The sequence below is a fragment of the Rhincodon typus genome, chromosome 32 (assembly GCF_021869965.1).
Source record: "Rhincodon typus isolate 14 chromosome 32, sRhiTyp1.1, whole genome shotgun sequence".
NCBI classification, from domain to species: Eukaryota; Metazoa; Chordata; class Chondrichthyes; order Orectolobiformes; family Rhincodontidae; genus Rhincodon; species Rhincodon typus.
Window position 1 is genome coordinate 11388477 of NC_063363.1, and position 22499 is coordinate 11410975.

Consider the following 22499-nt stretch of genomic DNA (forward strand, 5'->3'; position numbering starts at 1 on the left):
AATGTGGAACTTAAAACATAAATAGATCAGCTGATCTTATTGAACAACAAACAGAGCAGTGTCAAAGGGCCAAACGGTCTGCATCTGCTCTTATTAGTTTGGTGTATGAAAAATAAACTTAGCCAAATTGGATCACGGTGTAGGGACTCCTCCAAAAATGAGTTCATCATAGGGCAGCTAGGTTGGTCTCAACTAGGATATTCCCCCTATTGCTTTCTCCTGATAGTTGTCCAGACCCTTTAAAGAGAGTGACAATTGAAAATAGGAATCGCCTTAGGTGGGGTGGTGAATGGTGGGTGTTGGTCATTATCTGGTGGAGTAACCCTGCTCTGGTTACAGCAAGTAGCTTCTTCATCACAACAACAACTACACTTCAAAAGTGCCTTTCAGGCTGTGAAGTGCTTCAACACAATCCAAGGCCTTTAAAGATGGTACATAAGTACTAATCCTTTATCTTTCTAATACCATTAACAAGCGTTCATTATAGACCAAAAGTATGGTTTACTGGATCCTACATCAAATAACTACACTATAATCATGAGTCCAGCATCTGCAGTTCTTTGTTTTATACTATAGAAATAAGCAGTTGTTGTACAGAGTGAATTTTTAAAAAATTCCCTCATGGGATGTAGGCGTCACTAGCTAAGTCAACATTTCTTGCCCATCCCTAATTGCCCAGAGGTCGGTTAAGAGTCAACCCATTGCTCTGTGCGTATGAAGTCACATGTAGACCAGACCAGGTAAGGATGGCAGCTTCCTTCCCTAAAGGACATTACTGAACCAGATGGGTTTTTCCGACAAAAGACAATAGATTAATGGACATCATCAGACTCTTAATTCCAAAATTTTATTGAGTTCAAATTCCACCATCTGCCATGGCAGGATTCAAACCCAGGTCCCCAGACATTACATGGGTCTCTGGATTAATTGTCTAGCGAGGACCATTGCCTCTGTAGATGAAAGCTCATTTTGGGGTCAAACATGACACCATGATCTTGAAAAGTCAGGATCAGCCTCAGAGTGGCCAGGGAGCACAGCCTGTGGCAGTACCTGAAGACAAGGGTTTCAATTTTCCCATTACATAATTGGAAGTGAATTTCCACTCATAAAGCACTGTAAGTAAGAAAAGCAGGTACGGCCGTATTTTAAGTCAGGAACAAACTGAAACTTAATAAAAGTACCTGAGGGCACACTGACATGTCAAGGACATGCAGTAATTCACCCTGACCACTGAAGTATTGCTCAGGCACTGACTTATTTTTCATACATTCTACTATTTGCTTTACAGCAATGACTTGGATGCAGAGAACGTATCGGCAGTCTCAGAGCTGTTCCCAATAAGAAGCCTTTGCTCTAGAGCGATTTGCCTGTGCTTAAGCCCTGACACTCAGTTAGATAACATTGTAATGCACTCGACAGTCGCATAATCCAGGCAGGCTATCAGTTAGTCAATTTGCCTTCTTCACTCATGGAAGTTGTTTATGATGCCTCGACAACAGTCCCTTCTCTGGATGCTACAAGAGCATTTCGTCAGAAGCAGTGCAGGATAAAATTACCTTTAGTTACATTTTTCACAGGACAAATTGCATACAGTTTAATCACTGATCATGACTGCAACATAAATCCCCCCAGCTCAGTTATGATAGGAGAAAAGTTGGAAGGTGAGTTCAGGTGAAGCAGCAGTTTACCTGCGTTTCATTCAATCCAGCCTACTGCATTCGCTGCTCACAATGTGGTCTCATCTACATTGGGGAAATGAAGTGTAGACTTGGTGACCACTCCACAGAACACCTATTTTCTGTGTGCAAAGAAGACCCTGTGCTTCCTGTTGCCTGCCACTTCAATCCACCACCCTGTTCCCTGGCCAACATCTCTGTCTCAGGCTTGCTATAGTGTTCCAGTGAAGTTCAGTGCAAACTGGAAGAACAGCACATCATTTTCCGCTTGGGTACTCTACACCCTTCTGCACTTAATATTGAGTTCAATAACTTTAAGGCTTGAGCTCTCCCATGTCCTTACCCCAACCCCCACACACCAGACCCTGTTAACACATAGTCAGCTATCACACACAACCCATTATTAGCCACTAACAGTCCCAATTAATAATTATTCAGCCTCCTAGCTGGATCGTTAACCACTCCTTTGCCTGTCCAATTGTCCTCCTCTTTCTTGGGGCTCTATCTTCACCTATCATTTACTCCTTACCCCCTCCCCTAATCCTATCTTCTGCATAAAAACCAACATTTTCCTACCTACCATTAGTTCTGAGGAAGGGATACTCAACCTGAAACGTTAACTCTGATTTCTCTCCACACATGCTGCTAGACCTGCCAAACTATTCCAGCATTAAAGCCCACATCATTTCTCACTGATAGACTGGGAAGATACTGAGTAGCCATGTCAAACAGACAGGGTCAGATCCTCTGACCATGCTGTGTAAGCCAGGGCATGGCAGAGTGTTACAACTGGTCTTGTTGGGTTGGGCAGAAAAGAAAAGCAGCAAGGATTCCTGCTTTACATTAAGCAGCAACTTTAACCAGAACAGGTAGTATGTACCATATCTATGACCATTCATTAGAACTCTGAAATGCCACTGACCTGAAGTGTTAACTCAGTTTCTTACCCCACATTTGCTACCAAAGCTGCTGTGTGTTGTATAAGGCAGTTTGTACCTGAAAGGGTTAACTGATATTATAGGATAAGCTCCATCCTCAGATTATAAAGCACTGTTCTCAGGAAAAGCTAATTATTTGCCAGGGTTGTGACCAGAGTACAATATGTATGTTCCAGTTCTAAGACGTCTACAGGTTCTTAAGTTGGACCTGATGTCTCATGAGAGAAGATCATGTGTCTCAGATGTAATCATAGAGTCACAGAGTTATACAGCATGGAGACAGACCCTTCAGTCCAACTCGTCCATGTTGACCAGATGTCTGAAATAAATTTAGTCTCATTTGCCAACATTTGGCCCATATTGCTCTAAACCCTTCCTATTCCTGCCCATCCAGATGCCTTTTAAATGTTGTAATTGTACCCACCTTCATTGCTTCCTCAGGCAGCTCATTCCATACACACACCACTCGCTGTGCGAAAAAAGTTGCCCCTCCAGGTCCCTTTTAAATCTTTCTCCTCTCACCTTAAACCTATGCCCTCTAGTTTTGGACTCTCCTAACCTAGGAACTAGCCATTGCATATGATGTAATAAACCTGTCCTGTGTATAAAGTCTGAGCCCATTTCCTGCTGAAGACTTCATATGGACACCCCTTCTTGGTATCAGTAGACCAGACTAATACCACTAAGAAAAACCAAAACCGAAAGAACTGTGGATGCTGTAAATCAGGAACAAAAACAAAGTTACTGGAAAAGCTCAGTTGGTCTGGGAGCATCTGTGAAGGAAAAAACGGAGTTAACATTTCGGGTCCGGTGACCCTTCCTCAGAACTCACCTTCACCTTTTTCTTTGTCATTGGTAAATTCAGCTAATGGGAGTGCAGAATTCTATAATCAAAGACAGCTAATCTTACACTATTGGCCAGACCAACCCTGCCATTATAAATGAACATAGAAACATAGAAAATAGGTACAGGAATAGGCCATTCGGCCCTTCGAGCCTGCACCACCATTCAATATGATCATGGCTGATCATGCAATCTCAGTATCCCATTTCCACCTTCTCCCCAAACCCCTTGATCCCTTTATCTGCAAGGACCACGTCCAGCTTCCTCTTGAATATATCTAAGGAACTGGCTTTAACAGCTTCCTGTGGTAGAGAATTCCACAGGTTCACAACTCTGTGTGAAAACATTTTTCCTCATCTCAGTCCTGAATGGCTTACTCCTTATTCTTAGACTGTGAACCCTTGTTCTGGACTTTGCCCAACAATTGGGAACATTCTTTCCACACCTAGCCCGTCTAGTCCCATCAGCATTTTATATGTTTCTGTGAGATCCCCCCTTATTCTTCTAAATTCCAGTGAATACAAGCCCAGTCAATCCAGTCTTTCCTCATATGTCCTGCCATCCCTGGAATCAGTCTGGTGAACCTTCGCTAGACTCCCTCAATAGCAAGAATGTCCTTCCTTCAACTAGGAGACCAAAACTGGTCACAATACTCAAGGTGTGGCCCTGTATGACTGCAGCAAGACATCCTTACTCTGATAGATAAATCCTCACGCTGTGAAGGCCAGCATGCCATTAGCTTTCCTCACTCCCTGGCATCTGCATGCCAACCTTCAGCGACCATTCCACCATGACACCCATGTCTCATTGCATCTCACTTTTTCCTAAACTGACACCATTCAGATAATAATGTGCCTTCCTGCTTTTGTGACCAAAGTGGATAACCTCACATTTATCCACATTATATGGTATTTGCCAAGTATGTGTCCACTCAGCCAGTCTGTCCAAGTCATCCTGCACACACACTGCCACCCACCTTAGTGTCAGCTGCAAATTTGGAGATATGGCACTCAATTCCTTCAATAGATAATGTCTATTGTGAACAGCTGAGGTCCCAGCACTGAACCCTGCGGCACCCCACTCATCATTGGTTCTGGTCACCTCATTATAGGAAGGATGTGGAAGCTTTAGAGAGGGTGCAGAGGAGATTTACCAGGATGCTGCCTGGACTGGAGGGCAGGTTTTATGAGGAAAGGTTGAAGGAGCCAGGGCTTTTTATGTTGGAGTGAAGAAGGATGAGCGGTGACTTGATAGAGGTGTACAAGATGATGAGAGGCATAGATAGAGTGGATAGCCAGAGACTTTTTCCCAGGGCAGAAATGACTATCACAAGGGGGCACAATTTTAAGGTGAATGGAGGAAGGTATAGGGGAGATGTCAAAGGTAGGTTCTTTACACAGAGAGTGGTGGGTGCATGGAATGCACTGCCAGCGGTGGTAGTAGAGTCAGATACATTAGGGACATTTAAGTGACTCTTGGATAAGCACATGGATGATTGTAAAATGAATGGTATGCAGGTTAGTTTTTTACTTAGAGTAGGATAATAGGTCGGCACAACATCATGGGCCGAAGGGCCTGTAGTGTGCTGTACTGTTCTATGTTCTATATCACTGACTGCCATCTGAAAATGACCCGTTTATTCCAACTGTCTGCCAACCAGTTCTCTATCCACGTCAATACATTACCTTACTAACCTCGTGCGGAACCTTGTCAAAAGCCTTTTGAAAGTCCAGATATACAACATCTACTAAGTGTCTACTCTACTGGTCACATCATCAAAAAATTCCAGAAGATTTGTCAAACATGATTTCCCTTTAGTGAATCTGTGCTGACTAGGACCGATTCTGTCACTGCATTCCAAATGTTCAGTTATGACATCCACCCCACCGACATCAGGCTAACCGGCCTGTAATTCCCTGTTTTCTCTCTCCCTCCTTTTTGAAAGAATGGAGTTACATCAGCTACTCCCCAGTCCATTAGAACTCTTCCAGAGTCTACAGAATGCTGGAAAATGATCAACAATGCACCTGCTATTTCTAGGGCCACTTCCTTAAATACTCTGAGATGCAGAGCATCAGGCCCTGAGGACCTATTGGAATTTAATCCCAATTTCCCCAATACCATTTCCTGACTAATAAGAATTTCCTTCAGTTCCTCCTTCATGTTTGACCCTCTATCCCCTAGCATTTCCTGAAGATTATTTGTGTCCTCCTTAGTGAAGACAAATGCAAAGTATTTGTTCAACTGGTCTGCTATCTCTTTGTTGTCCATTATGAATTCACCTGATTCAAACTGCAAGGGACCTACATTTGTCTTCACCAGACTTTTTCTCTTCGCATATCTATAGAAGCTTTTGCAGTCAGTTTTTATGTTTTCCACAAGCTTACTTTCATATTCTACTTTCCCTTTCTGGTTTTAACACTGTTCCTGATTTCCCTTGTTAGCCATGGTTGAGCCACCTTCCCTGTTTTACTCTTATGCCAGACAGGGATGTACAATTGTTGCACATACAAGTTAGGAGCAGCAGCAGGCTATTTGGTCCCTTGAGCATGCACCTTCATTTAAAAAAATCACGGCTGGTCTGATTGTAACCTCAAATCCACAGTTCTGCCTATCCCTGAGAATCAATTACTCCTCTGCTTTCCAAAGATCTATCCACCTTTGCCTTAAAAATACTCAAAGATTTTGCTTTGCTTTTGAGGAAGAGAGTTCCAAAGACACACAACCCTCACAGAAAAAATATTGCCTCATCTTGTCTTACGTGACTGATCCTTTATTTTTAAACAGTGACCCCCAGTTCTAGATTCTTCCACAAAAGGAAACATCTTTTTCACATTCAACTTGTCAAGCCTCTTTAGGATCTTACATGTTTCAATGAAGTTGCCTGTTACTCTTCTAAACTCCAGCAAATATAAGCCTAGTCTTTCTTCATAAGGCAATGAACTTATTCTAGATATTTGTCCAGTAAAATTTCTTGGAATTGCTTTCAACACATTTAAATACTTCTTTAAATGAGGAGACTACCCACAGTATTCCAGATATGACCAATATTGTAGAGAGTAATCCAGATGTGATTTCATCAATGCTCTGTACAACTGAAAAGTAACCTCCCTACTTCTGTCTTCAATTCCCCTAGCAATAAACAAAAAACATTCTATTAGCTTTCTTAATTACTTGCTGTTACTTCAGCGTAACCTTTTGTGATTCATGCATTAGGACATCCTGAGCCCTCTGCATGTGCAAGATCCGCAATCTCTCATCATTTAAATAATATACTTGTTTCAAAACTGTCTGCCAAAACAAACAATTTCACATTTTCCTACATGAAATGCCTTTGTTCTGATATTTTCCCACTCACTTCACCTATCTAAATCCATAGCCTCCTTACATTGTCATCACAAATTACTTTTCTACCTATCTTTGTATCATCAGCAAATTTAGCAAGAATACCTTTGGTCCCTTCATCCATTGATCATAAATTGTAAAAATTGGCAAACTGGAAAAGAGATTCAAGGAGGAATGAGGACTCTGCCAATAAAATACTCTATAAACCAAACTATTGTCCTTATCTCTGTATGATATGGACATTGCTGTCACACCACATATCAGAGAGACTTGGTCACTTCCACTTGTGACTGATCATTAGAACCAAGTGACTGGATTGTTGGCCAGATGCCTTGGATCACTGCAAATACCTGGAGCAAAAGATGTGTCGAAGGTGATGGTTCTGAAGGAGTTAATGTGCACGTTCCATTGACAACACAGGAATGAGGGTGTTCTATTTAAATGCACGCAGTATAAGGAACAAGGTAGATGAGCTTGTAGTGCAGATTGAAATTGGCAGGTATGACGTGGCTATAACAGAGATGTGGTTGCAAGGGGTCAGGGTGGGAACTAAATATCCAAGGATACACATCCTGTTGAAAGGACAGGCATTGTTAGTAAGAAATTGCCACATTAGCAAGAAATTAAATCCATTGCAAGAAGTGATTTAGAGTTGGAAGATGTAGAATCTGTGTGAGTAGAGATGAGGAACTGCAAAGGAAAAAAGATCCTGATGGGGGTTGTGCACAGGCCTCCTGGCAGTAATCAGGATGTGGGGAAGAAGATAAATCAGGTGGTAGAAAAGGCATGTAAAAAAGTCACTATTATAATAATCATGGGGGACTTCAATATGTAGGTGGACTGGGAAAATCAAGTTGGCAGCGGAAGTCAAGAAGAGGAATTTGTGGAATATCTACGAAACGTTTTTTTGGACAGCTTGTGACACAGCCCACTAGGGAACAGACCATTCTGGATTTGGTGTTGTGTGATGAGGCAGACTGGATTGGGAAGGAACTCCTAGGGGGCAGCGACCATAACGTGATTTCTTCAGTTTGAAAGGGAGAAACTGGAATCAGATGTAGCGGTATTACAATTGAGTAAAAGTAACATGAAAAACATGAGGGAGGAGCTGCCAGAGTTGATTAAAAGGGCAGCCTATCAGGGAAGGCAGTGGAACAGTCATGGCAGGAGTTTCTGGGGGTAATTTGGGAGGCACAGCAAAAATACATCCCAAGAAAAAAGAAACATACTAAGAGGAGGATGAGGCAAGCAGGACTGAGAAGGGAAATCAGGGACAGTATAAAAGCAAAAGAAAAAGCATATAGTGTGGTGAAGATTAGTGGGGAGCCAGAGGATTGGGAAGTCTTTAAAAGCAAGCAGAGGATAAGTAAAAAAGCAATAAAGGGGAGAAGATGAAATATGAGAGTAAACTAACTAGTAATATAAAAGATTGCAAGAGCTTTTCTTAAAATATCTAAAAGGTAAGAGAGAGGCAAAAGTGGACATTGGACCACTGGAAAATAAGACTGGCGAAGCAGTAATGGGGATCAAAGAAATGGCGGAGGAACTGAATATATACTTCATATCAGTTTTCACTGTGGAAGACACCAGCAGCATACCAGAACTTTAAGAGAATCTGGGCAGAGGTGAGTCTGGTGGCCAACATTACGGAGAAGGTGTTGGGGAAACTGAAATGTCTAAAGGTGGATAAATCACCCAGACTGAATGGACTACACCCCAGAGTTCTGAATGAGATAGCTGAGGAGATTGTAGAGGCATTGGTGGTGATCTTTCAGGAATCACTAAAGTCAGGGAGGGTCACAGAGGTCTGGAAAATAGCTAATGCAACACCCCTGATTAAAAAGGGATGGAGGCAGAAGACAGGAACCTGTAGGCCAGTTAGACTGACTTTTGATCATTGGTAAGATGTTTAGAGTCCACTATCAAGGATGAGATTGTGGAGTACTTGGAAGTGCATGGCAAAATAGGGCTGAGTCAGCATGGCTACATCAACAGGAGGTCTGGCAAATCAATTAGAAATCTCTGAGGAGGTGACAAACAAGTTAGATAAAGGAGAGCCGGTGGAGGTGATCTATTTGGATTTCCAGAAGTGCACTGACAAGGTACTGCACAGGAGGCTACTAAATAAGCTAAGAGCTCATGGTGTTAGGGCAAGGTACTGGCTGACTGACAGAAAGCAGAGAATAGGGATAAAGGGGTCTTTTTCAGAATGGCAGCCGGTGATGAGTGAAGATCCGCAGGGGTCAGTGTTGGGCCCTCAACAATTCCCATTATACATTAACGATTTGGACAAAGGGACTAAGGGCATTGTTGCTAAATTTGTAGATGACGTAAAGGAGGAGGGACAGGTTGTGTTGAGGAAGCGGGGAGGCTGCTGAGGACTTGGACAGGCCAGCAGAGTGGGTGAAGAAGTGGCACTAAGCTGTCCCTTCCAAGAGGCGGGATGGCCTGGTGGTATCATCATTTGACAGGTAATCCAGAGACCCATGTAACGTTCTGGGAATCTACATTTTAATCCCATCACGACAGATGGTTGAATGTGAATTCAATTAAAAAAAATCTGGAATTAAGAGTCAAATGATGACCATGAAACCATTGTCAATTGTCGGAAAAACCCATCTGGTTCACTAATATCCTTTAGGGAAGGATACTGCCATCCTTACCTGGTCAGGCCTACGTGGACTCCAGATCCACAGCAATATGGTTGACTCTTAACTGCCCTCTGAGCAATTAGGGATGGGCAATAAATGCTGATCAATCTAGTGACGCACTCATCCCATGAATTAAATAAAGGTATACAATGTGGGAAAGTGTGAGGTTATGCATATTGTAGGAAGAATAGAAACATACATTATTTTCTAAATGGGGAAGTCTTTGGAAATCTGAAGCACAAAGGGATTGGGAGTCCTAGTTCAAGATTCTCTTAAGGTTAACATTCAGGTTTAGTTAGCAGTTAGGGAGGTAAATGCAATATTAACATCCATTTCAAGAGGGCTTGAATAAAAGAGCAGGGATGTACTGTTGAGGCTGTATAAGGCTCTGGTCAGACCCCATTTGGAATATTGTGAGCAGTTTTGGGTCCCGTAACTAAGGAAGGATATGCTGGCCTCGAGGGGAATCCAGGGGAGGTTTACAAGAATGATCCTGGGGATGAAGAGCTTGTGATACAAGGAGAAGTTGAGGACTCTAGGTCTGTATGTTTTGGAGTTCAGAAGGATGAGGGGGGGATCCGATTAAAACTTACAGAATAGGGTGGACGTAGAGAAGATATTTCCACTAGTAAGAGAGACTAGGACCCGAGGGCACAGCCTCAGTGAAGGGATGACCCCTTAGAACTGAGATGGAGAGGAATTTCTTCAGCCCGATGTTGGTGGATCTGTGGAACTCATTGCCACAGAACGCTGTGGGGACCAAGTCATTGAGTGTATTTAAGACAGAGATAGATAGGTTCTTAATTGTTAACAGAATCAAAGGGAGAAGGTAGGAGAATGGGGTTGAGAAACAAATGATGAATGTTCAAATGGTAGAGCAGACTGAATGGGCTGAATGGCCTAATTAGATCATCATAGAATCCTTACAGCGTGGAAACAGGCCCTTTGGCCCAACAAGTCCACACCGACCCTTGAAGCATCCCACCCAGACACATCCCCCTATCACCCACCTAAGCTACACATCCCTGAACACTACAGGCAATTTAGCATGGCCAATCGACCCAACCTGCACATCTGTGGACTGTGGGAGGAAACCGGAGCACCCGGAGAAAACCCACGCAGGCACGGTGAGAATGTGCAAACTCCACACAGACAGTCGCCCGAGGGTGGAATTGAACCCGGGTCCCTGGTGCTGTGAGGCAGCAGTGCTAACCACTGAGCCACCATGCCGCCCCAATTCTGCTCCTATATATTATGGTCTATTGCTGTCTCACATGTAATCTTTGGGAGCAGTTGAATTCTGTATTGCTCCCGAAAATCCTAGTAATTACGTCTGGCTAGTAATGCAGGTGTAATTATTGCTCTCATGCAATAAATCACCATGTTAACTTATAATAGTGCCTCTTCAATGTGCAGCCTATAGTGGTGCAGCCTATATCATCGACACTATCTCAAACTATCTCAAATAATCTACCGGCAGAGGTGGCAGATACCATGAGATGACAGTCAGCAATCAGTGTAATACCACCGAAGACACAACCAAAAAGGTCCAGCTGTGTTGGTCCAGACTTGTTGGACCTGATTTTAATGCTTTAAGTGAGTCAGTTTTGAGTGAGTTAGAGATACAGGATTCCTAAAGCCTCTTCTAGGATGAGTTGCAGTCTGCATGTCATAAAAGACAATAGCACAAACAAGACATTGGTGAAGGCGAATATGACATCCTGCCAGGGAAAAAGAGATAGTGACAAACAATGATGGCAGCATCTGTCAGTCTCAGATTACAAAACTGGGCTGCTAAATGCCCGATTTGGAAGGTGTTTAATTTACCTGCATTGAATGCAATTTGTGCGGCAGGATATGTGCTTCTACAATCTGCACACTCATAATAACCAGAAGCAGAACATTGATTTTTAATCTTGAGCGAGATCCCCGCTGCATATCCTGGATGAGAACCACAGAAACTCATTACACACAAAGCTGCCAACTTAGAAACAACTTTGATCAAAGCCAGATGTGTTTTCACTATCACTAATAATGTAAAGCTTCTACACATTGTCTTCTTTCTTCCAGGCCCAACCCTCAAAACCTGCGAGCAACTACATTCCTATCACCCAGCAGTGATGATTTCCATTGCTGTGAAATTATTTACGGATATTTGATTCTAAAGACCAAATGGTGATGAAAAAGTTAGGCACTCATTCCATGTTGCTTGGCAGACCATGTCATGGTAAATCTGTCTGTAAGTATGTACACACAGATGGTGCACTCATAACTTTTAATAGTGCCATTATCACTGGACTGTTAATCCAGAGAGCCAGGTAACACTCTGGGGACCTGGATTCAAATCCTGCCATGCCAGATGGTGGAATGTGAATTTAATAAAAATCTGGAATTAAGAGTCTGATGATGATCATGAGTCTGTTGTCAATTGTCAGAAAAACCCGTCTGGTTCACTATTGTCCTTTAGGGAAGGAAACTGCCATCCTGACTTGTTATGGCCTCCATGTGACTCCAAACCCACAGCAACGTGATTGACAATTAACTGCCATCTTGGCAATTCGGGATGGGCAATTAATGTCAGCCTAGCCAGCGACGCCCTCATCCCAGAGATGAATAGAAATAAAAACATTTCTACATTTATTCTCAATACAAAATTAACTGAATGGCTGTTTATCACACCGAGGTTGTAATGATGCCCATTGGGCAAAGAGAAAACTAAGGAACTGATGCGAGTATAATGCAGGACAGTTCACAAAACTCCATGGAGCAGGCATTTTATTGCACACGTCAAATACATTTGTAAAACAAATTAGCCATCCAGGGTGTCAAAGACACCTGCGTCACAGTGGCCATCAGTGGACTGAGAGATATGGCAGTGATTTAATCCTTTAAAGGGCTGCAGCAGTCTTTGTGTGCACCATCTGTGAAAGCGATTCAACAAGGGATTAGCACAAAATTGTCAGTGCTCTTTAAGCCCACCATCTGTTAATCAGATGAGAGCATTTTTCAGTTGAAGCCCATTGTTCAGTTGTGCATCTGTCTGATTCTGAACATCTGTCTGATTCTGAACATCTGCTCTCAGCTGGGTGGTACAATCAAAGGAGGGTGTTTGAGAGGTGGAAGATGTCCACAAGGCCTATTTGGGCCACTGCAAGAGGAGGAAAGGAATTGCTGGAATGGTTAAAAGATCGAATGGGTCAGGCTGGATTTCTCTTGTTTTGTACGTGCTCAGGGAGCTCTCTTTTCACGCGTTGCGGGTATCACTGCCTAGGCCAACAATCCCTAACTGCCCAGGTTAAGACTCAGCCACACTGCTGTGAGTCTGGTGCCACACTTAGGACAGACCAGGTAAGGATACAAGATTTAATTCCCTAAAGAGATCAGTAAACCAGATCTGATCTTAGGACAATTGACAGTGGACGTGGTCGCTGTTAGGTTAGCTTTTTTATGAAACCCAGATTTATTTTAATAAATTCCAATTTCAGCATCTGCCTTGGTGGGATTTGAACCCATGTCACCACATTATTAAACTGGGTCTTCATTTACTAGACAAGTGGTGTTTCCACTATGCCACTCATTGTCTATTCAGTGAAGTGGTCTATAACATGAGAATTTCAATTTGCAATGGGCTTATAATTGGGTCAAATTTTGGTTTGATCAAAAGTGATAGGAGGGAAAGTTGAATTACCATTCAATTAGCTTACATAAACATTTTTCCAATCCTGATTCTGAACCGCCTCCTCCATAATGCAGAGGAAGACTCTTTGAATGCATTCCAGCAGTGGGGGATCATTATACAATGATCAAGAGCAAGATAAAATTACTCCTGCCTAACTTGAAGATGGAGACACAAAATATAGCAATTCAGATGACCGAGTAATGTAACACCTTTCACAATCACAGCAGTCCCAATGTAATTTACAGCCAATTAAGACCTTTTTGTAGAGTCGTCACTTTTGAAATGTTAACAATGTGATAGCTAATTTGTGCACAGCAATCTCCTACAACAGCAACATAATAACCAAAAGATCTAATTTTGTGGTGTTGATTTGAGGGATCCAATGCCTTGGCAAAACTGGAGGCAATAGAGATTGGAGAAAAGCTCTCTGCTTGTTGGAGTCAAACCTAGCACTACGGAAAATGCTTGTGGTGGTGAATTTCAACCATCTCGGCCCCAGGACATCTCTGCAGGAGTTCCACAGGGCAGTATCCTCGGACCGACCATCTTCAGCTGCTTCAGCAATGTCCTTCCCTCTATCATAAAGTCAGAAGTGGAATATTCACTGTTAGTTGCTCAATGTTCGGTACCTTCCACCACATCGCAGATACTGAAGCAGTGCATGTCTAAATGCAGCAAGATTTGCCCAATATCCAGGTCTGGGCTGATAAGTGGTAAGTAACGTTTGTGCCACACAAGTGCCAGGCAATGACCATCTCCAACTAGAGATTACCTAACCATTGTCCATGACATTCAATGGTGTTACCATCACCGAATCCTCACTATCAACATCCTGTGGGTTACCATTGACTAGAAACTGGACTGGACCCACCAAATAAAAGCTATAGCTAGAAAAGCAGGTCAGAGGCTAGGATTACTGCCGTGAATATCTCATTTTCTGACTCCCTAAATGTTGTCCAACAACTACAAGGCACAAGTTAGGAGCGTGATGGAATACTCCCCATTTGCCTGGATGGGTGCAGCTACAACACCACTCAAAAAGCTTGATACCATCCAGGACATAGCAGCCAACTTGACTGACATCTCATCTATCACTTTCAACATTCATTCCCTCTGCTATCAACGCTCAATAGCAGCAGTATGTACCATCTACAAGATGCAGTGCAGTCACTCACTAAGGCTTCTCAGATAGCACCTACTAAACACATGATCTCTACTATCTAGAAGGACCAGGGCAGCAGATATAATGGGCACACCATCATCTACAAGTGCCCCTCCAAGCCACGCATCATGTGACATAGTGCAACGTCATGAATTCCTGAGCTGTCTCTGAGATGAAGTGATGGAACTCCCTCCCTAACAGCACTGAGAGAGTCCCTACATCCCAAGGGCCTCAGCAGCTGACTAAGGCACTATCTCCACATTTTCCAAGGGGTTATTAGGGATGGGTAATATATGCTGGCCTTGCCTATTCCCAATGAGCAAAAAAAAGACACTGGGTTAACTCCTTGGCTCTTCATCCAAACAGTGCCAAGAGATCTTTTCCCTCTACTCGAGAGGAAAAGGGGTCTTCACTTTAACATTTGAAACCAGATAACTCCGTACAATCAGTGAATGACTGGGACCTTCTGGCCTATGTAATTCAGCATTGCATCAGGAAAGGGTTTTTCTCACTAGCCCATCATTATTTTGCTTTATCTGTGAATTGCCACAATAGCATTCAACTTTCACTTGAGTTAGTTTTCACTTGAGTTAGTTTCCTTTTGTTGTTAGAAACTTCTCATTTGTAAACGATAACAAGTAATCCAAATCACTTGTGATATATTAACTAGAGAGATTATGTAAGCGAAAGGCTACAGGACAGTCAACATAGCCTTCAACAGAAAAGGCAACAAAACTGCTTAGGGAAGGGAACTACCATCCTTACCTGGTCTGGCCTACACATGACTCCAGAACGACAGCAATGTGGTTGACTCTTAACTACCCAATGGGCACTTACGGAATGAGCAAAAAATACTGGCCTGGCCAGTGACGTCCACATCCTACGAATGAATTAAAAAAAATTTTGCACACATTCTGGAAGCTCATTAATCTAACAATAATGACGCAATGATGAGAAAACAATTCATGTGAATCCTATAATAACATCTTATTTGCTATTTCCAGGATTTAAAGCGGAAGCCTCAGGATGTTGTGACAAGGTGTGATATGGAATATTGATGCAGGATAGCATTCACTGCAAGGTATCAATTTGAGATTCAGGCCATGATCAATAATATCAGACATGACATATGATAAACACAGGATCTATGAGAGATAAATGGCTCCCAAAGCTCTTCACCACTGGGGTTTTCCTAGTATTAATCTGTCTCTTAAACTCGTTGTTAGAGATCCACTGCTATAATTAATCGGCAACCATGGGGTCATTTGACTGGACGGTTGGTTTGCAATGCAAAGTGATGCCAACAGCGTGGGTTCATTTCCTGCACCAGCCCAGGTTACCGTGAAGGACTCTCCACCTCAACGTCTCCCCTTGCCTGAGGTGTGGTGACCCTCAGATTAAACCCCACCAGTCACTTCTCTCTAACAGAGAGTCTGGTAGGACAATGGCAACTTTACCTTTACCTTTTGAATCACTGCATCATACAACTAACAGATGGTGGAAGGTAAATAGATGTCTCTTGGTCTTTTCTTATCTCTCAATTGCTATTTTTGTAACTTCATCAAACCTCTTCCACTCCTTATGGCAATGATCACATTTCACCAAAATACGCAACTGTATAAAATCCAAGTATTTTAATTACCTTCCGTTTGACTAATTGTCAAATATGATGATGAGTGTTGCATACCAATGTCATAAGTTTCTTAAGATTTGTGACAGCTATAAGTAAAAGAAGTGTAACATTGTCCTCTGCCTTTTTGGCAGAGGGTGAGTACGAATTGGAGGGTGGGTTGGAAATTATCTAGAGTTCCAGATTCCAATTTCAATTGTTGCTCAGCACCAAGTAAATCAAACCGCAAAATAAAATCAGAAAAGCAAGACAGAAAGTTTGAAAATATATGCTGTAAGAACTAAAGGTTAACATGTAGTTCAATGATGAAACTCAAACTTTCAACGCAAAAATCATCCCAGTGTACCTGATGACACACACTCAAAAAATACACGTGGCTCAGTTGTGTGATCGAGAAATTGGGACTTAAAACCGTCTGTGCTCTAGATTCCCACCAGGGACCAGGCTGAGACTGTTGAAACCCATTTCACTTCAAAGAAAACCTTAATCAGCAATTAACTTACTTCTGCGCTGCACAATTGCCATCACATTGCAGAATAAATGACCAGATTAAAAAGATTTTTTTTGGTTGGATTACTAACTTCAAAAAGAAGGATATGAAACACTGGCATTTCCAGTGAATGAACAGCACATGGTTAGAACTGGTCCAATACTAAATTCTGCAATCAAGCACAGCACATAGGAAGCTTTTGAGCTTTTTCTTCCTAAACTACCAAAGACCAACTAAAACACCAGTGATCCTTAAAATCTCAGGATCTCAGCATGGGAAGGCTAGCTTTTGTTTCATCTTGCTGATACAAACTCTGTCAAAGAGTTATCCCATTGGATCCATATCTCTGTTCTATGCTCATAGCCGTTCAGTTTTTCTTTCCTTTTCAACTACACATCCAGCTCTCTTTTGAAAATTGCTATCCAATATGCTTCCACCACCCTTTCACGCAGCAGACTCCAGACTACAAATCATTTGCGAATTTACAACCAAGTAAAACCAGACTGTCTTCTGCAGCAGGAAAAGCATCACTCTATGCTTAAGACACAATAGAGAGCATTCATGTAGCAGGCAAGCAGCCAACAAATGAATGATGTGATGGAAGCAATCACCAAAACACAGCAAAGCCAGACTTAGCATGAGTGCATAGAATCTTGATCACTTCACTCCTTTATAAATGAATCCACTTTCCACATCAAAAGCTCAGCACCCCAGCTTGTCCGCTTCCCCCACAACTGAGGTTAGCTAGCCTATTGTACAAACAAAATAACCCAGTGAATTAATTTCCCCCTGTGGTTACACCAGAGGTGTAACCTCTGACCCTTCAACTCAAAATCATTTTCACATCTAGCTTGGTGCGTGAAAGTTGTACAAATATCATTTCCTTCCCTTGTCTACTCTCTAAAGCTGATCTGTCTATGTGAGGAAACTAACGTCCCCCCGTGTCTCAGAATTACGGTTGTAAGAACTGGTTAGACACACTTTCCTGGAGGTATCATATGACCTGCCTTCAATGCCTCCCCTAGTTAATAGCCATTCTGTTCACCATCAATCTCTGTTCAAAAAGAATCACAGAATAATAGGTTTATTATGGTGCAGATGAAGACCATTTGATCCATCATGCCTGCATCAGCTGTATTACCTGATGCCAATCGCCTGGCTTTTTCCCATATCCCTGCACACCATTTCTAACCTATGAAAAAAAAGTTCTCTCTAGAATGCCTCAGCTGAACCTGCCTCCACCACATTTCCAGGCAACACATTCCACACAGTAACTCCGTACTGTATGAATAACTTTTTTTGTTGCATTACCTTTGCGCCATCTCTGTAAATCCATGCCCTCTCATCACGAGAATGCACACAAATGCATAATTCTTTCAATGCAGCTGTGACTTTTCTCCCCATTTGCTTGCAGCACTGTCCTGGATATGAAACCTTAATACTTGGAGCCTATATGGCTATCCTGTAAAGTTGGTAACCATACTCCAACTTCTGTCTTTGAACAGCAGTGGAGTTGCTTAAGGCAGTGAAATATCAATTTAATTTCCTGCCTAAACAATGGGAAAAAATGCACTAGGACTGCAGATATTTACAGCAATTATAGAGATACCAATGCATTTTGAAAGTTATTTGCCAACGAGATCACTGGTGTGAATCCCTTTTGTTTTGAAATGCAGGGCTACGGCCCAAGTTGCAGGGCAACTTGAAAGCTGAAACAATTATGTGAAAGAAAACTAGAAGCATAAATAGGGCACTATGCCAGGTTTGGGTTGTAAAGATTTTCACTTGTTGGAGAAAGACAATACTTGGGAAGGTAAAGAGTCCCATATCCGAAGCAGAAATGTACAGCAGGGCTGTCAACATTAGAAAAGAGAATCAGTAGGCTGATTCATGTTGTGACAGACGTGACAATGGTAGCTATCTAGGCCCGAAACGTCAGCTTTCCTGCTCCTCTGATGCTGCTTGGCCTGCTGTGCTCATCCAGCTCTACACCTTGTTATCGCAAATTCTCCAGCATCTGCAGTTCCTTCTATCTCTGTAGCTAGATAAATGCCCTTTTAAACTGATCAAAGCAAAATGGAGAGGGAGAACAACAGCTGAAGATTTGCATCAAACATGTTAAATACTCCAAAGAGGTTGCTTATGAGAGGCAACCAATGGAAACAAACAAAATATACCCAATGCTGTCAATGGCATCAAGACTCTCATTATGAGCTCGCTGCCTTGGGTGCCTCTAATTTTTGGAGCGGTAGCACTTAGGTTGCATCATTAAACTAGGTCTGAGAAACAAACAGCCCCAATCTATCCTCTTCGCCCCACCAAACCCTGCCTCACTAACCTCTGCACCCTCAAACGTACCCAACCAAGACAGTGCAATGGAACATGCACAAAGCTCACAAACTTACAGTCGAGCTTTGTTGCTGATTTTGGACCATGACAAGGCAGATACTGTATCCCCTTGTGGTAGATATCTGGAATGGGGGGGCACACTTTCAAAGAAAGGGGTTTCCCTTTTAGGACAGGGATGAGAACGACTTTCTACTGTATAGAGAGTCATAGAGTCATACAGCATGGAAACAGACCCTTTGGTCCCACTAGTCCATCCTAACCATGTTCCCAAACTAAACTAGTCCCACCTGCCTGCATTTGGCCCATATCCCTCCAAACCTTTCCTATTCACGTATTCATCCAAATTTCTTTTAAATGTTGTAACTATACCTGCATCCACCAATTCCTTTGGCAGTTCATTCCACACATGAATCATTCTCTGTGTAAAAAAGTTGCCCATCAGGTCCTTTTTAAAACTTTCTCCTCTCACCTTAACAACATGCCCCCTGGTTTTGAACTCCCCTACCGTAGGGAAAAGACCATTATTATTCAGCTTATCTATGCCCCTCAATTTTATAAACATCTATAAGGTCACCCCTCAACCTTCTACGCTCCAGTGAACAAAATGCCAGCCCATTCAGTCCATTTTTATAACTCAAACTCTCCCTTCCTGGCAACATCCTGGTAAATCTTTTCTGAACCCTCTCCAGTTTAGTATCCTTCTTAGAACAAGGGGAGTAGAACTGCAAAAAGTTTGGAATTCTTTTCCCCAATGAATAGCTCAGGCTGAATATATTCAAGGCTGAGTTAGACAGAGTAAAAACCCAAAGAACTGCAAATGCTGTAAATCAGGAACAAAAACAAAGTTGCTGGAAAAGCTCAGAGATAGTAGGAACTGCCAATGCTGGAGAATCTGAGATAACAAGGTGTAGAGCTGGATGAACACAGCAGGCCAAGCAGCATCAGAGGAGCAGGAAAGCTGACGTTTCGGGGACCCGAAACTCAGAACTCAGAGGAAGGGTCACTGGACCCGAAACATTAACTCTGTTTTTTCCTTCACAGTTGCTGCCAGACCTGCTGAGCTTTTCCAGCAACTTTGTTTTTGTTTCGGAGTTAGACAGAAGTTTGATTGACAAAGGAGTCGAGGCTGGTGAGTGGGCAGGTGGATCGGGAAGGCAGGAATTGGGACCATACTGGATCAGTCATGTTCACACTGATTGGTGGAACAAGCTCAATGAGTTATATGGGTTACTCCTGCTCCTATTTCTCACGTTCATACGTTCTCACAAAGCACCTTTTGTAATGTTAGAATGTCCCAAAGTGCTTTACGGCTAATGCAATATTTGTGGAATGTAGTTATCATTGTAGCTTGGGAAAAGGATAAATTCAATATTATTCCCTCATTCAATGGAAGTGGATTCACTGCAATTTGTTTGAGAGTATAACAGATTAGAGTACGAGAGTACGAGAGGATACAATCAGTCTGGAATTCATGGCAGTTAATCAGAACTGGGGTGAAAGAAGTTGAGAATGTCTTGTGAATCAATAAACTTTGCTGACATCCAATGGATGCATTAACTTTAAAACTGCGTTTTTTAATGTCCGTTGATGATAATGTGCTAAATTAGCGTCAAGCAATTCATGACGTGCATCCACACTTAGTGATCTGCCAAGTGACTACAAGAACCGAATGACGTCACCAAATAAGGCAGTCAGGCTTGTGTTAGGGCTCTGCTGCATCAAACACCTCCTGGCATGACAGACAGCTGTGCTGTGGTTCGAGTGAGGCACAGATGGTTTTAGCTGGCTGTACTGCCAAGATGAACTGGAGTAGACATTGTTTTCAGGTTTTTTGAAACTTGATGGCTGTGTGCTTCATTAAGACAGGTTAATGAACTGAACTGCTTGCTTTCCCTCTGAATGCTATTATAGTCTTTTCGGAGAGAGTTTAGATTAGTTACATTTGACCAATGCAGATTGAAACTTTATGGACTATGAACAGGAACATTTATAAATATTTAAAATTATAAGAGCAGAAAGCATTAGAAATTTGACAGTCTGCACGGAGCTGCATGGTTTGACACAAACCATGAAGCCTTTCTCTTTTTGACCTATTATCAAAATTTGGACAATATTGGCAAGTTAACCTTCCCTGTCCCTCTCTGGTTGTCCTGCAGATATAGCTGCAAGATTTCTAGCGACCACTGGTATGGATTGGTGAACTGGACCAGAAGATATTACAAGTCAGTAACTAGCCATCAGGCAGGATTTGCAGCTTCCTTTTTCTGAGTTAATGAACCAAAATAGTAGCAGTTCCAATTTCAACGACATCCTATTTCACCAGCTGCTATGGTAAGATTTGAACTCTTGCTTTCAGCGTTGTTTGATCATTGCAAGCACCTTTAACTATCACAGCCTAAAGAATTGCAAATCAGGCTTTTTCCTGCCAATTTATACAATTCCTGGTTAATAGTTGCCATCTTTTCCCATAGAAAGACAAACTGTTTAACAGATGTTGTGCATCAAATAGATGGCACAAAGATGTTTTGTTTTGATTCTCTTCTTTTTATATATACCAATAACACATAAGGATTTGGTAATGAAATATTGAAAACAGGAAAATATGTAAATGTTCAAAATTACAAAAGTAGAAAGGATAAGGAACTTGACAGTCTACATGGAGCTCTTTTCTGATGTATGAATGAATTCTGACAAATTCTCCTTATTTGAAAATAATACAATATACAGACAAATGTTCACTAGAAGGCTAAGTAGTTTAAACCAAATCTCTACCCCACTGCTTGTAGATTAACTACAAACGATAGGACTAATACATGAACCTTTTGTCAGTGGTAGTACTGATTGACAGCAATTTAAAATATGGCCTCTCAAAGGTATATTCACATCACATCACACCAGAAGAAAACTTGCTCGCAGCTCTCTACCAACAGTTACAGGGAATACATACAATACAACTTGTAACAACTTCAGCTTTTTCATACCACTCATTATCAGACAAAAGTCTTATAAACAGGAGTTAGGACAAGTCATCCAAATGCTTCGTCAAAGACGTAGATTTTAATAAGTGTTTTGAAGGTTAAGACAATCTGAGAAATTTGGAGAGGGAATTTGGGAGCTTATGACCTAGGTAGCTGGATATAATCAGTTCTGTGGTCCTCGTACCTGCCTCACTGTGATCATGATTTTCCTCGTGCTACTCCTCAATAAATGAGTTGGCTAGGTGGCTGCTTTGCAATGCAGAGTGACACCAACACCATGGGTTCGATTCCAGGTGATCCAGGAAGGTCCCAGCTTCTCAAATCTGCTTTAAGGGTGGTGATCCTTGGCTTAATGAGTCCTCCGGGACTATGGTGACTTTCACTTCCTTGATTGTATGACTAGAACTGGGAATTCTAGTAGCAAGGCTGGTTGTCCCTCCAACACAAAACACAGGAAATACTTTAGACAAAAGGATACCTTCTAACCAAACTTATAAAAAGCTGATGGAGGATGAGCTCAATATTTACATTTATTGTAGAAAATGTTCCTTTTCTGATCAGCAGACTTTACTTTTTAAAATAACATTTAAAAGAAAGAAAATAAAAGTCATATTTATCTTTGGTCAGGGGAACTTATAAAGCCTTGGAAACATTTTACAGAAACGCAGGAGCATCACTCAGACCACTGCACTAAAGTGTGGCAAAGCATTAATGCTTTTAATGCCTGTCAGAACTATTTTCAGTGGGTTTTTTTTTG

At 42.0% G+C, this 22499-nt stretch overlaps 1 long non-coding RNA gene across 1 annotated transcript in view; it reads right to left on the bottom strand.

Moving 5' to 3' along the window:
* LOC125486725 overlaps positions 1-22499 on the bottom strand; it is a 72573-nt gene that overhangs the window by 45823 nt on the left and 4251 nt on the right. The gene's annotated exons all lie outside the window — the stretch shown is intronic.